Source organism: Hipposideros armiger, unplaced genomic scaffold (assembly GCF_001890085.2).
Source record: "Hipposideros armiger isolate ML-2016 unplaced genomic scaffold, ASM189008v1 scaffold_666, whole genome shotgun sequence".
In the NCBI taxonomy this organism is placed as follows: domain Eukaryota; kingdom Metazoa; phylum Chordata; class Mammalia; order Chiroptera; family Hipposideridae; genus Hipposideros; species Hipposideros armiger.
The window spans coordinates 848,794-862,979 of NW_017732016.1; the positions used below are offsets into that span (position 1 = coordinate 848,794).

Sequence of the window (14,186 nt, forward strand, 5' to 3'; positions counted from 1 at the left end):
ATATACCTTTTGTCTGGTTTCTTTCACTCAGCATAATTTTTTTTTAAATTCATCCATGTTTTAGTATGTATTAATAGTTTGTTTCTTTTTATTGTTGAGTTGTTTCCATTGCATGTGTTCTCTTGTATATGTTTATCTATTCACTTGTTGATGGACACTTTGCTATTTCTAATATTGATTATTACAAAATAATAGAGCTACTGTGAACATTTGTGTAAGTCTTTCTATGGCCAAATTCTTTCCTCTTGGGTAAGTATTGATTGGAATGCATCGATCATATCATAGATGAATGTTTAACTTTACAAGCAACTGCCAAAGTACTTTCCACCTTTTATTTTAAACCTGTTTGTGTCTTACAAGCAGCACATGATTGGGTCTTGCTTTTTTACCCAACAATCTCTGCATTTTAACTGGGGCACAGTGAGTGGTTCTCAGTTGGAGGTGGTTCTGCCTTTTCCCCAAAGAAGAATTTCACAATGTCTGGAGACATTTTTGGTCTTTTTTTTTTATAACCTTCTAAAAATGTGAAAACTATTCTTACATTGCAGGCAGTAAAATAACAGGTTGCAGACCATAGTTTGCTGGCCTCTAGTGTATTTCCATCTACCTGAAACACTTGACTTGCTTTAACATTTCTTGTATTAAAGATCTGCTGGTGATGAATTCTTTCAGCTTTTATCTGAAAAAGTATTTTGTCTAGTTTTAAAGATATTTTCTCTGCGCATAGAATTTCAGATTGACAAGGTTCTTTCTAGCACACTAAATGTTTGTCTACTCACTTCTCAACTGAATTGTTTTCTAAAAGAAATGTCATTCTCATCTTTGCAGCTTTGTTTCCAAATTACTTGGAAACAGTTCCTGTTTTCCTTGGTCTCATTTAAGATTTTAATCTTTATCATTGGTATTAAGCAGTTTGATTATGGCGTCCCTTGGTGTAGTTTTTCTCATGCTTCTTGTGCATTGATCTTAAATCTTTGGGTTTAGTTTCCATCAAATTTAAAAACTTTCTATTTCTTCAAATTTCCTCCCCCACCCCTTAGTCTCCTATTACAGGCATGTGAGACTGCTTCAGGTTATGCACAGCTCACTGATAGTCATTTTTTCCTGTCTTAATTTTTGGTAGTTTCTATTGATATGTCTTCAAACTCATGAATCTTGTCTCCTGCAATGTCAAATCTGCCATTAATCCACCACATTTTATATTTCACACATTATAGTTTTCATCTCTAGAGTTTGGTGGCTATATTCCACATTTCTAACTTTTTGAACATATGGTAGTTACTATATAATATCTGCATATTTTATAGTTTCATGTATTTGTCTCCTCATTATGGGTCCTATTTTTCTACCTATTTTCATCTTTGGTGAGTTTTGACTGGATACTAGACATCGAGAATTTTACCTTTCTCGGTACTAGAATATTTTTGTATTCCTATAAATCTTTGTTCTGGAACAGCTACTTGGAAACAATTTGATGCTTTGAGGTCTTGCTTTAAACACAAGACAAAACAGAATCGTGCTCATCCAAGGGCTAATTATTCCCCACAACTGAAGGAAGACCCTCCTGTGTACTTACCTAATGCTCTGTGAATGCTTTTCCAGTCTGTCTTGTGGGAATAGCTATTATTCCCAGCTGTCTCTGAGCTGGACTCTATTACCTGTAATACTTCTGAGTGGTCCTTTCCTTGGTCTCAGGTAATTTTCTCACCTGCATGCATTGATCAGTACTCACCAGAAAAACTCAAGGGACATTTCCAGATTTCTAGAGTTCTCTTTATGTGCAGTTCTCTACTTTCCAGTACTCTTGCTGCAAACTCTAGCCCCCTTGGTTTCACCAAAATATCAGCTCTGTCTCATCAAATGAATGCCACCAGGCTCTCCCTGTCTTCCCCTCCCTATGCTGTGGCCTGGAAACTCTCTCAAGGCAGTAAGTTGGAGCCATCATGAAACTCACCTTGTTTCCTCTTGCCCAATGTTCATTCTTAATTTCAGGTTCTTCATTGCCTGATGTTCAGTGTCTTAAAAAACATTGTTTCATGTATTTTGTTTCTTTGTTCTTTGGGGGTTTTTTTTTTGTTTTGTTTTTTTTTACTGCTTTTGGCCTGTCTGAAACTTTTAACCATTACATCTTAAAAAAAAAATATTTGATACATTCAAGAAAAATATCTGGACAGGTTCATTTGCTTTCCAAAACTCTGAATCAAAAATTGAGTTATCTTGGTAATTAAAAAATATGAAATGTTACAGCTTACTTTTCATAAATACCGTACTAAAGAATAATTATGACACATCATGTTTATCACTTTTGATGAAATAAGATGGTTCATTGCAAAGTAGAATTAATGCAGTACTACTTATTAGTACTTTAAATACCTAACCCAATTAAAAACAAAGGAAAAAAAAGTTAATAGCGTATCAACTATGTGAGAATTGCCCTTGTGTTTCCCAGACTGGAATGAACTTATGAATAGACAGCACACTAATCACATTAAATATTCCTCATTTTTTATTTATATTCTGTTTATTTGAGATTATTTCCCTATGTTGCATTTGAATATTAGTGAAATTGTATAACTTTTTTCTTACAAAGGTATAGTTTCATGAAACCTGTATTTCAGTCGTAGAACCTTCCTATCTCCGTATCAGCTAGCTCATTTCTATTGTGTTAGAAAATGATCAAGGGAAAGGCTCTTAACTATAATGTCATATACCCGCAATCATGGTTTTTTGCAAGTTCCTATCAGTTCCTATCAGTGAACTGGGAGTTACTGGGGGTGGGGGTGGGAAGCAGTGAGCCTACCACTACTGATGACTTTCCCACATCGGTCAGATGAAGCAACTCCAAGATATTTCAGTGAACTGTAACCAGGCTTGTAGATGATTTTTTTGCATCACTGATTTCACAGCCTCTGTTCAATTATGTAAGCTGTAGAAGCATGTAACTTCCCTCTAGTTTTCACTTCTTCTATTTTGTTACGTAATTCATTTTCTTCAAAATAATATTAACTTAGTTAATATTTGTAAGTAGGAACTAAAATGGAAAACAAATTATACCAGTATAAAAATAAATGAGGTGAACAAGGTCCACAAGTAAAAATTATTTAGGACTAAATAACCAACTACCATTGTAGTTAATAAAGATTTTCTTGCATTCTTCCCATCCTGGATTTATCAGGCTTCAGGCTTAGGGACTATCTAAGGCCCCTCTCCATTATTTTCTATCTCAAGTCTTAGCTATCACACTGGCGGTACAAAACACAGAACCACTCAAGGGAGTTGAATGGGCCGGGCGAGTGGCACGATGGTTAAGAACTGGCTTGGGATGCCAGAGGGCCCCGGTTCGACATGACTTGTATTCATCTTTTGTTATCGGTATATATTGAGTATTGCAATTTTAATACAGTTTTTTTTCCTTTCTTAAAATGTGTATACCTTTTTTTGGCACCCACTGCATATTGCTGGGTAATATAAATTTTAAAAAATGTTTTCTGATGGAACATTTCAAACAAACACAAGAATAGAGACAATGGTGTAATGAACACTGCCATGCACATGATACCTGGCTTCAATAATTATCAATTAACATACAATATAACAAAAGTCTGTCATCCAAAGACATTCTACTGATTTCACTGAGGTATTGAAAACTACAGTGAATGTTATTTTTACTAAATATTCAACACTACTTGGTCAACTATTTTTTTCTCTAGTTGAAAAGCAATTATTATTTGACAAACATCTCCAAAGACAATATCTAACTAATAACATGTTTTCAGCATTCTTGATGAACCATCTTTTCAACTGCAGGGATTTATTTCAATATTCAAACATATCCCAGGGTTCCGAAAAGTATTACTGTCATGGCAGTAATCACCCTAACTTGCATACTCCCCAAATTTTCACAACATATGAAAGAGAACATTAAGACATTTTGAAAGAAATAAAATTAAACATACTGTTACATCTCACTTTTCTGACAAAGTTTTGTAGCTTTCTGGAAGTATAATTGACATACAATGAACTACACATATTTGAAATGTACAATTTGATGTTTTGACGAGGGCATAAACACAACAAACTATCACCTGAATCAAGATAATGACTATCTCGGCCGGCTGAGTGGCTCAGTTGGTTAATAGCTCGCTCAAGAGTGCGAGCTCTGTGCTCACTTCGGCAGCACATATACTAAAATTGGAACGATACAGAGAAGATTAGCATGGCCCCTGCGCAAAGATGACACGCAAATTCGTGAAGCATTCCATATTTTTTTTAAAAAAGAAAAAAAAAAAGTGTGAGCTCTGAGCAACAGGGTCGCCAGTTTGATTCCCGTCCCGAGCTGAGCTGCCACTGAGCTGCCAACAGGTGGNATAACAACTTGTCTGTTCCCCTTCCCCCGATTCCCCAGTGCTGTTCCCCTCCCCTGAATTCCCCAGTAAAATCTTTAAAGAAAAACAAAACAAAAACAAAAAAAACATTACAGAGTGTCCTCATCCACTTGTTCACCAGATCTGGCACCATGCAACTTCTGGCTCTTCCCCAAAGTCAAAATGATTCAGGACATCGAGGCAGCCACGACAGTGCAACTAAAGACACTCACGAAAGAGGACTTCCGGAACTGCTTCAGAAAGTGGCAAAAAGGATGGGATAAGTGTGTTCAAAGTGAGGGGGAATATTTTGAGGGGGATTAATGGCAATGTGTTTTACTGTAATAATTTTTTAAATTTAAACATTCCCCATATTGTTTGATCACACCATATATGTATATTTGATCATTGTCCCTGGTTCCTGGTACCACGCTCCTAAAACCCTTAGAATTTCCTGATAGGAGTATCTGTTGTTATTCATGAGTCCCTTTCAACCACACCTGAGTTTATGTTAATGAGGTGACTAACTGGGGTGTTGGTGGAGGTGTAGATCCAATATAGCTTCAGGATAGAGGCTAGTCAACAGAAAACCCAGCTAGGTGATTACAGGAAAGGAACTTTCAGGCTCTTCCCCAGTTTCCAGGGAAGGAAGAGGCACTAGAGATTTGAGTTCAATCAGATAGCCAGTAATTTAATCATACATGCCTACTCAATGAAATCCCATTAAAAAACCCTAAAACAACCAGGCTTAAGAAGCTTCCTGGTTGGTGAACACACCAATGTTCTGAGAGTGGCTCACTCAGACAGACTGGAAGCTCTGCACTCCCTGCAACCCACTTTGCCTTACTTTTGTCTTCCATTTAGCTCTTCCTTGGTTGTATCCTTTATAATAAAACTGTAATAGTAAGTATAGCACTTTCCTGAATTGCCAGTTATTTTGAAGAATTATCCTCCCTAGTTTCTTAGCCCCTGGTTTTGATTACTCTTCTAATCAGTTTCTTTCTGAATCCTAAAGATTGCCCCTAGACTGAATCACAGCATCTCTCTCACCCACCCCGGCTTTAGATAACTACTTAAAACCTGTGACTTCCCAACATTCCCCAAGCCATTCTGGACCTAACTCTTGGATAATCCCATTCCAGAGACTAAATAGGTTTTGACATTTCCCGAGGCCAGTATACTTGTTGATTGTAAACATTGAAGGCTAATGTTCTTTCCAAACCCATAGCCACCCTATATCAATAGTTGAGCTCTGCTCATTAAGAAATGTATTAATTAAAATCTATTTTTCCTCATTCAGGGGCCTTGGGGATACATTTGGTGCTCCAGCAAGACTGCCAGTCCCAACCAAAGAAGCCAACAGGGTGTTCTAGGTGGATCTCGAGACCCCTTCCTCTCAACTGAGATCAGATAGGGTGAGAGTTCCATGAATCCCTCAATAGGCAGGGACAGCTCTATAACCCTGCCCAGCAGGAAGCAGATAAAGAAGAAAAGACCTCCTGTCCCTCAGCTTCCCATAGAGATTTTATGGGGATCACATCTTTCAAGGGGAAAACAAGGTAGGCAGTTAGAGGCAGGCATTGGGTCTCTGCATTGCTGCACATCCCACAGAATGTGACCGCCCAAAAGACCTCCCCTCTCCACCCAAAACTTCCCCTTTGCATTGTAATTATCCACTCCTGTGGGGAAACAAATGGGTACAACATACCCGACTGGATTAAACCAGTCACCCACACCTGCACAGTAAAGGCCATAATGACCTTCATGTCACCTGGGCCTCATTATACCATCATTATAATATACATATGCCCAGAAATTCATAATCATTATAACAGACTGAATTCTGGGAAGGAACAGGCACAGTCTAAAGAGATGAGATAAGGAGGCTGGCCAGCTCGTTGGTTAAGACTTGGCTTGGGAGCGCGAGCTCTGAGCAGCAGGGCTACGGGTTCGGATCCCACATGGGCCAGTGATGCTGTGCCCTCTACAGCTAAGACGGTGAACAACAGCTCAACCTGGAGCTAGGCTGCCATGAGTCACCGGTGATGGTGTAGGCTGCAGTGGGGCTGCAGTGGGCTGTCATGAGCTACCTTGAGTGGCTGGCAGCCAGTGTGAGTGGCCGGCAGTCGGTGAAGCTGCCATGAGTCGCTGTGACCGGCCATCCAATGACGGGTGACCGACTGCCTCAGTTGGGAAGAGCGCAATGATCACAATACCAACATGGGCCAGTGAAGCGACATCCTCCACAACTAGACTGAAGAACAAAAGGACAGCAACCTGTCTGTTCCCCTTCCTCGATTCCCCTCCCCCAATTCCCCAATAAAATCTTTAAAAAATAAAGAGATGAGATAATAGCTTGTTGTCAATCACAGGTGTCAATCCGTGGTCCCATGCCCTGAAAGGAACAGCCCATTCTAGAGAAAAACGGATAAAAACTCTTAAGTCCTGGCCAGTCAGAGCTGCTTCCTTTGCTCGGCCTGCTCCAAACTCTTTGGAGTGTACTTTCTCTTCTAATAATGGCCCTTGAGCCATTCTCTACTGCTCAGGCCCACTTCTGTTTCTTTGAAATGTATTTTTTCTTCTAATAAACTCCTTTTTCTACAGCATTACCTCTCTGGTCTGTGTCTCCATTCTTTGGTTCCACGAGACCACGATCCCGGCACACATACAATCACACATCAAAATATCCTGTTTCAGTAGTTTGAGAGGATACCTGAGACTTATGGCTAGCATGGAATATATGACAGCAAAAAAAAAAAAGAAGAAAAGAAAGAAAGAAGTTTAATTAAATAGTGATAAAAGGAATATCCAGAATATACTGTTAAGTGAAAAAAGCAATGTGCAGAACAACGCAGAGAATATTTACGGGAAATAAGAATGTACATTAGCATTTGCTTGTATTTGCATGAGAACTAGAAGGATAAACAAGAAAGAAATTAAAAATGGTTACCTGTAGGTGACCATGAGGAACAGTACCGGATGGGACTAGGGAGGGAGTGCATCTTTTCAGTGCATTGCTTTTTATGTATAATAGTTCGTATGTAATTCTTTTTATGTAGTTTCATGTAGCTCAGTCAAATTTATGTAGTTTGACTGGGCCATATAATATAAATATTTACTACTAATCAAAACAATTTACCTGTAGTTTTAAAAATCCTGTGGTAGAAGCAAAATGTTTTTAAAAATCTGTTTGTGTAATCCTGTAAGTAAAAAAAGTAGTAGCACGGGGTAAAGAAATGATGACCAAGTCTTGTGAAGTCTTAAGAGTTGAAATGAAAACTTCTGTATCTAACTTTTTCTATTTCTTAAACTATATAATAAAAGGCAATAAAGATAATCAATCTGAAAAACAGTTGGCTTGCACTGGTTTATTTTTTTTTTGTTAAAACTACAGGGAAGAAATATACATATACATACTTAATGTACACTTTAAACTTACTTAATGAAATGCAGTTTATGTTAAACATCAGTTAACCACTAGCCTAGAGACACAAGACTACTATGATTATTAAATACAATCATGGCTCTCTAAATAAGGAAAAAAGTAAAATGATATTAAAATCCTAAATTCTCGATAATTCTCTTCCAAAGGCTGTCCCGTTACTCAGAGTGCACTCGCCGTTGTGCCAGCTGGACCGGGGGTGGGGGGTGGGGCGGTGGCCTGGGGGTCCGGTGCGGTGCCCTGGGGGTCGGGGCGGCGGCCTGGGGTCCGGGGCGGTTACCCCGAGTTGGTGCGGCTCGGCGCCACCCCCAGTCCGCCTGCTCTGCTGCTGCCGCCGCGCCCGCTGACAGGCCTCCTTAACAGGCAGCAGCCTCTTCTCCGCCCCCACGGCGTCAGCCCGCAGCGCAGCGCCCGCGGTGCAGCCCGAAGGACCCCCAGGGCGGCCCGAGGACTCCCGCGAGAGGCGGCAGCGGGGTCCCCGGACCTCCGCGAGGCGCCGCGGGGAGCGAGGCAGCGGGCCAGGCCCCGGGTTCGCGCGAGCGCTCCGGCTGGAAGCGGGGGACCCGGGGATGCGGAGGTTCGTCCGGAAGTGGCTTTGCGCTGGTAAGGGGGGCGGGTGGGGGGATGGGGCGAGTGGGGTCCCCGCCAGACGGGCGAGACGCGAGGCTGGCGGCGCTGGGCTGGAGGCCAGAGGGAAGGAAGGCAACCTCTGATGGGAGTGGACCCGGGTCCCCGATTTTCATTCCGGGGTTCGCTGCGGAGGAGACGCGTTTTGGCCGTTGCTTAAAGGACGCATTGAGGTCTGCCGGGCAAAGAGGTCAGCAATCCGGGATCTGAGGGGAGATTTTCTAGGGTCGGCTGGAAGGGCCGGGCTGAAGGTCTTAAAAAACCTAGTTGGCTTCCGAGGGGACTGGAGAGAACCGTCAGGAATCTCCTGGGAAGGAGGTTGTATTCTCTTGGTCCTAAAGTTCATACCTGGAAGTTCCCACTCTGAAGGCCGTGTGCGTAATACTAATGTGTGCATAGTGACAACGGGAAACAAAGGGGCGTACAGGAGATGGAAGGTAGCTTTCAGCTGTTATGAGACCGATTTGCAGTGACTTCAGGAGGGAATCAAGTCTTTTAAAAAATAGAATATTTTAGATAGACAAGAGGTAGAAATAAAACGGTAATTAAAACATGTTTACTCGGCCACCCAACTGGGGAAATAAGTTATAAGTAATTGAAGTCCTTTGTCTGCTCCACCCAATCCCATGCTGTTTCCTCTTGCCCAAGGTAACCACTCTCCCAAGCACCTTTATGTTTTCATTTTTAACTTCATATATAGTGCGGTTTTGCATAATTTTAGCAGTCAGTCATATAGATCCTTTTGCAGCTTTCTTTTACTTAATGCTTTCTTAAGATTTGTCAGTGATATGTAACTCCTGTTCATTTATTGCAACAGCTGAACAAGTATTGCCTTTTATGAGTATGTCACTTCATTTTCTTACTTTGTATCCCCAGTGCCTGACACATTGTAAGTACTTAAATTTTAGTATGGATGAATGCTCTAGCATTTGAGCTAAATCCTAAAGAATAAATTTGATTTCAAATGACTTAGGAAAGCAAGAAGAGTATTCCAGGCAAAGCGAATACTAGTCAGAACAAAGGCAAAGGAGCATGAAAGTACACAAGGTGTTTCAAGAGAACTTCCATAGTCTCATAGTCTTAGAGATTAAAATGTAGAATTGTATGGAGATATGTGATGAGGAAGAAACCTAGAAAGACAGAATGGGCTTAGATTTAAAGGATATTATCCTGAGATTACACTAGCGCAGAGCCCTTAGAGGTTTTTTAATTATGAGGAAACAAATCAGATCTGTATTTTTATGAGACTGAGGGCGCTACCTACTGAGCTAACGAGGCACCTAGAGCTGTATTTTTAGAAGATAATATTCATAGCACTGTGGAGATACATCTAAGAGGTAAAAATTAGTGGCAGGTAATTATAGACCACTTATCAAGCATCATAACAATAATGATCATTGCATTAAGTGTGTAAGACAATCATGTAGACTTGCCTAAAATCCTGAGATAATTTCCTAGTCTAGTCATAGCACCACTTTCTTAGATAACTATTTCATACCTTCTTTTGTCAGTCTTGCAATATTTACTCCTTTTACCTTCCATTTAGCTGATACCTTGCAGACTATTTCAGTTAGGAAAGGACTTCCCCTTGCTTTCATCCCCACATCTACCAGGTCTATACTATAATACACTACCTCTGCTATTACTGTAGGTGAATTATCTGATTTAGGAAAGAGAGTAAGCCCTTTAAGAATACTTTTTGAGGGGCGGCTGGTTGACTCAGTTGGTTAGAGTGCAGTGCTCATAACAAAGTTGCCGGTTCAATTCCCACATGGGCCAGTGAACTGCGCCCTCCATAACTAGATTGAAAAGAACGGTTTGACTTGGAGCTGAGCTGCGCCCTCCACAACTAGATTGAAAACAATGACTTGACTGGGAGCTGATGAGTCCTGGAAAAACACACTGTTCCCCAATAAAATCAATTTTTAAAAAGAATACGTACTCTTTGAATACAACAGTCTGAAGCATAAGCAATTATAAACTCACAAGGAGGACTGGGTTGAAATGGGAATAGGAAAAATATAAAAACAGAATGATTAAAAGACAATTTTCTTTTTTTTTTTAAATAAATTTTATTGGGGAACAGTGTGTTTCTCCAGGGCCCATCAGCTCCAAGTCAAGTAGTTATTTCATTCTAGTTGTGGAGGATGCACCTCAGTGGCCCATGTGGGAATCAAACCAGCAACTTTGGTGTTATGAGCACTGTGCCCTGCACTGTAACCACCTGGGCTAACCGGCCGTCCCAAAAGACAATTGTTCTTGTGTAAAAGAATAAACAATAACCCATGCCTGTAGAAATATAAATGAGATATTAGTTACTTTTTTATGAGTCTCTTATTTTTGGGTAGATTTAGGTGTTAAGCTTTATAAGCTAAATTTAATTTGCATTTATGTTTTTATAAGACCATCGTTTCTACTTCTGATTATTATAAGCAGTCTGTTTGTTTGTTTATTTATAGTTTTTTAAAAGACATTTTATTGGGGAATAGTGTGTTTTCCCAGGACTCACCAGCTCCAAATCAAGTAGTTGTCTTCAATCTAGTTGTGGAGGGCACAGCTCCCTGGGCCATGTGGGAATCGAACCGGCAACCTTGGTGCCATTAGCCTGCACTCTAACTACCTGAGCTAACCAGCTGCCCCATAAGCAGTTTATTTTTAAATAGGATATCTTTGATGATCCTATTTTATATATTTTTATTTTGTTACAGTGAAAAAAATTTATATTTAGAATTAGCCAGCTGGACTCAGTTTAGTTGATTTCAATTTTGTTGGCAACTTCCAAAGCTTCATAGTCAGGAGCCTATCAAACATGCCTTGTCTCTGTCAGGCCTGATCAGGGTGTTGGCCTTGGCCACGTCAATGTCATAGAGCTTCTTCACAGCCTGTTTGATCTGGTGCTTGCTGGCCTTGACATCCATGATGAACACAAGTGTATTGTTGTCTTCTATCTTCTTCATGGCTGACTTGGTAGTTAGGGGGAATTTGATGATGGCACAGTGGTCAAGCTTGTTTCTCCTGAGGGCGCTCTTCCGAGAGTATTTAGGCTGCTTTCGGAGCCGCAGTGTCTTGGGCTTTCGGAAGGTGGGTGGCGTGCGGGTCTTCTTTTCGTTGTGGCAGTGGATGCCTTTCAGCCCTGCTTTCTTTGCCTTCAAAGGCTTTGCTTTGGCTTCAGCTTTGGGAGGGGACGGGTTTCCGTCTTGGATTTTGGCACCATCTTCATGAAAAGTGATGATCCTATTTTGAAGGGTAGATTTTACTGGCCTTTGTCTTACATATTACCATATGGTCCAAATAGAGTTTGGTAACTTATTTTTCACTGACTGATAAAAATAGAATGTATATTGTGCAGTTTACTACAGTATAATTCATTCTCTCATTCTTTCAAATACATTTGAGTACCTACCATATGATAAACACTATTCTAGAAACAGGTAGATAGAAAGATTCATTAGTGGAAAATCACCAACCTGAAACCATATCACATGACTATGAGTGCATCTTCTATAAGTATTTAGTCACCTTAATTGGAATTCTCTCCTAAAGGATGGCTAAACCAGATGCACAGCTGATTAAAGAGCATTATTGCTGTGAAACGTGGTTATATGTCCCTAACAATCAACCTCAGTGCACAATCTTAAGCATTAGGGAACATATTTGTAGGTCTTTGGGGTTTTGGCTACAAGGGACCTATCCCAGCAAAACCCATCTGGGTTATAGAATCACACTGATACACTTGCTCATGTTATGATGTATATATGCTCTGATTTACATTGAATTCTAATTGAGAATATCACTTTAAAGTTCCAAAACTTATGGTTAGACCAAAAATCTCAGGTTTGAAACTATCCCTTGAAACTCCTATGACCTCCCATTAAGGTGCCTTTCAGATATACAGGTAAAGAAACGAGAGGGCAAACAAAAGAATTTGGAGCATGTTTTGTTACGCACCATTTTTCTTTAGCTATATAAGGTAAATATCTCCAAAATATCTGGGGAGATTTAACATTTGTCCAATGCTAAACTGCCCAAATAGGAGTCTTTTTGACAGCTCTCCACATCACTATTTCTCACTGAATTATACTAAATCATGTGACCCATCTTACCAGCCACCTTTACACCTTCCTATACCTTCAGGTCTATACCCTTCTCAGTTCTGACTTGGTTCTGTTTTCTGACATTTCATATCAGAGAGACCAACAGATAACTCAGTAGCAGGCTAGGCCATCACAACTCATGAGATCCTAGAGCAGGCCCTTTGGCATTATTTGAAGTTTGTCATTATGAACGGATTGCATTAACAAAAGTTGGCACCATTGCAAAAAAAAAAAATGAGCAACATCTATCCTTTGTCTATAAAGCGTAATCTGTGCCCAAAATTTTCACATGTTCCAGCAACAAAAAGATAGACGATCTTTGCTGGATCCCCTTTAAAAATGCACTGTACATATATTCCAGCAATCAGGTTTCTTAGTATTTACCCAGAGGAGTTTAAAAACTTACGTCCACATAAAAACCTGGAAATAATGTTTGTAGGAGTTTTATTCATAATTGCCAACATTTCGAAGTAACCAAGATATGTTTCAGTAGATGAGCAGATAAATAAACCGAGATACATCCAGACAATGGAATATTGGGTTGCCGGAAAAGTCCTGATGCACTTTTGCAACGAAAAACAGAGAAAAAAGTACATCATTACTTTTCCGGCAACCCCGTGTTATTCAGTATTTAAAAAAAAAAAAGCTGTCAAACCACAAACATACATGGCAGAGCCTTAAATGCATATTACTAAGTGAAAGAAGCCAATCTGAAAAGGCACATGCTGTATGATTTCAACTATATGACATTCTGGAAGAGATAAAATTGTGGAAAAAGTAAAAACACATCAGGGATTGGGGCGGGGGGAAGGAATGAATAGGTGAAGTACAGGATTTTCAGGGCAGCGAAAATATTCTGTATGATACCATAATGATGGATACATGTCATATATTTGTCAAAACCAAGAGTGAACCCTAATGTAAACTATGGACTTGGGAGATTATGATGATCAGTGTATGTTCTTCAATTGTAACAAATGTCCCACTCTGGTGGGGGATGTTGATAATGGGCAGGGAGTATATGGGAAAAAAAATTTTTTTTATTAAAGATTTTATTGGGGGATTGGGGTAGGGGAACAGTGTTGGGGAATTGGGGGAGGGAACAGTGTTGGGGAATTGGGGAAGGGGAACAGCCAAGTTGTTGTCCTTCAGTCTTAGTTGTGGAGGGCGCAGCAAGCTCAGCTCTAAGTCCAGTCGCGCCACTCAGCTCAAGGTGCTCTGTTCAGTTAGTTGCGGGTGGGCGTAGCCACCATCCCACGGCGCACGAGTCAAACCAGCAGTCTTGTTGTTAAGAGTGTGCACTCTATCCTCTGAGTCATCTGGGCGGCAGCTCAGGTCAGGGTACCAAGTTCAGTCTTTAGTTGTGGTGGACATAGCCCACCATCTCAAACGGGCAACCTTGTTGTTAGGAGCACGTGCTCTTACCAGCTGAGCCATCCTGCCAACTGTTGGCAGCTCAGCAGAAGCTCAGCTCAGATGCAGCTCACTGGCCCATATGGGAATCGAACTGGCGACCCTGTAGCTCAGAGCTCGCACTCTTGACCGAGCTCTTAACCAACTGAGCCACTCAGCTGGCCCTCTATATGGGAAATTTACTTTCTCTGCTTTCTGCCCAGTTTTGCTGTGAGCCTAAAATTGCTCTTAAAAATATAGTCTATT

At 40.5% G+C, this 14,186-nt stretch overlaps 1 pseudogene; it reads right to left on the reverse strand.

The window, feature by feature from the left end:
* Positions 1-11,182: 11,182 nt before the first annotated feature.
* On the reverse strand, positions 11,183-12,732 carry LOC109372835 (60S ribosomal protein L23a pseudogene; annotated as a pseudogene).
* Between the last annotated feature and the right edge of the window lie 1,454 nt (positions 12,733-14,186).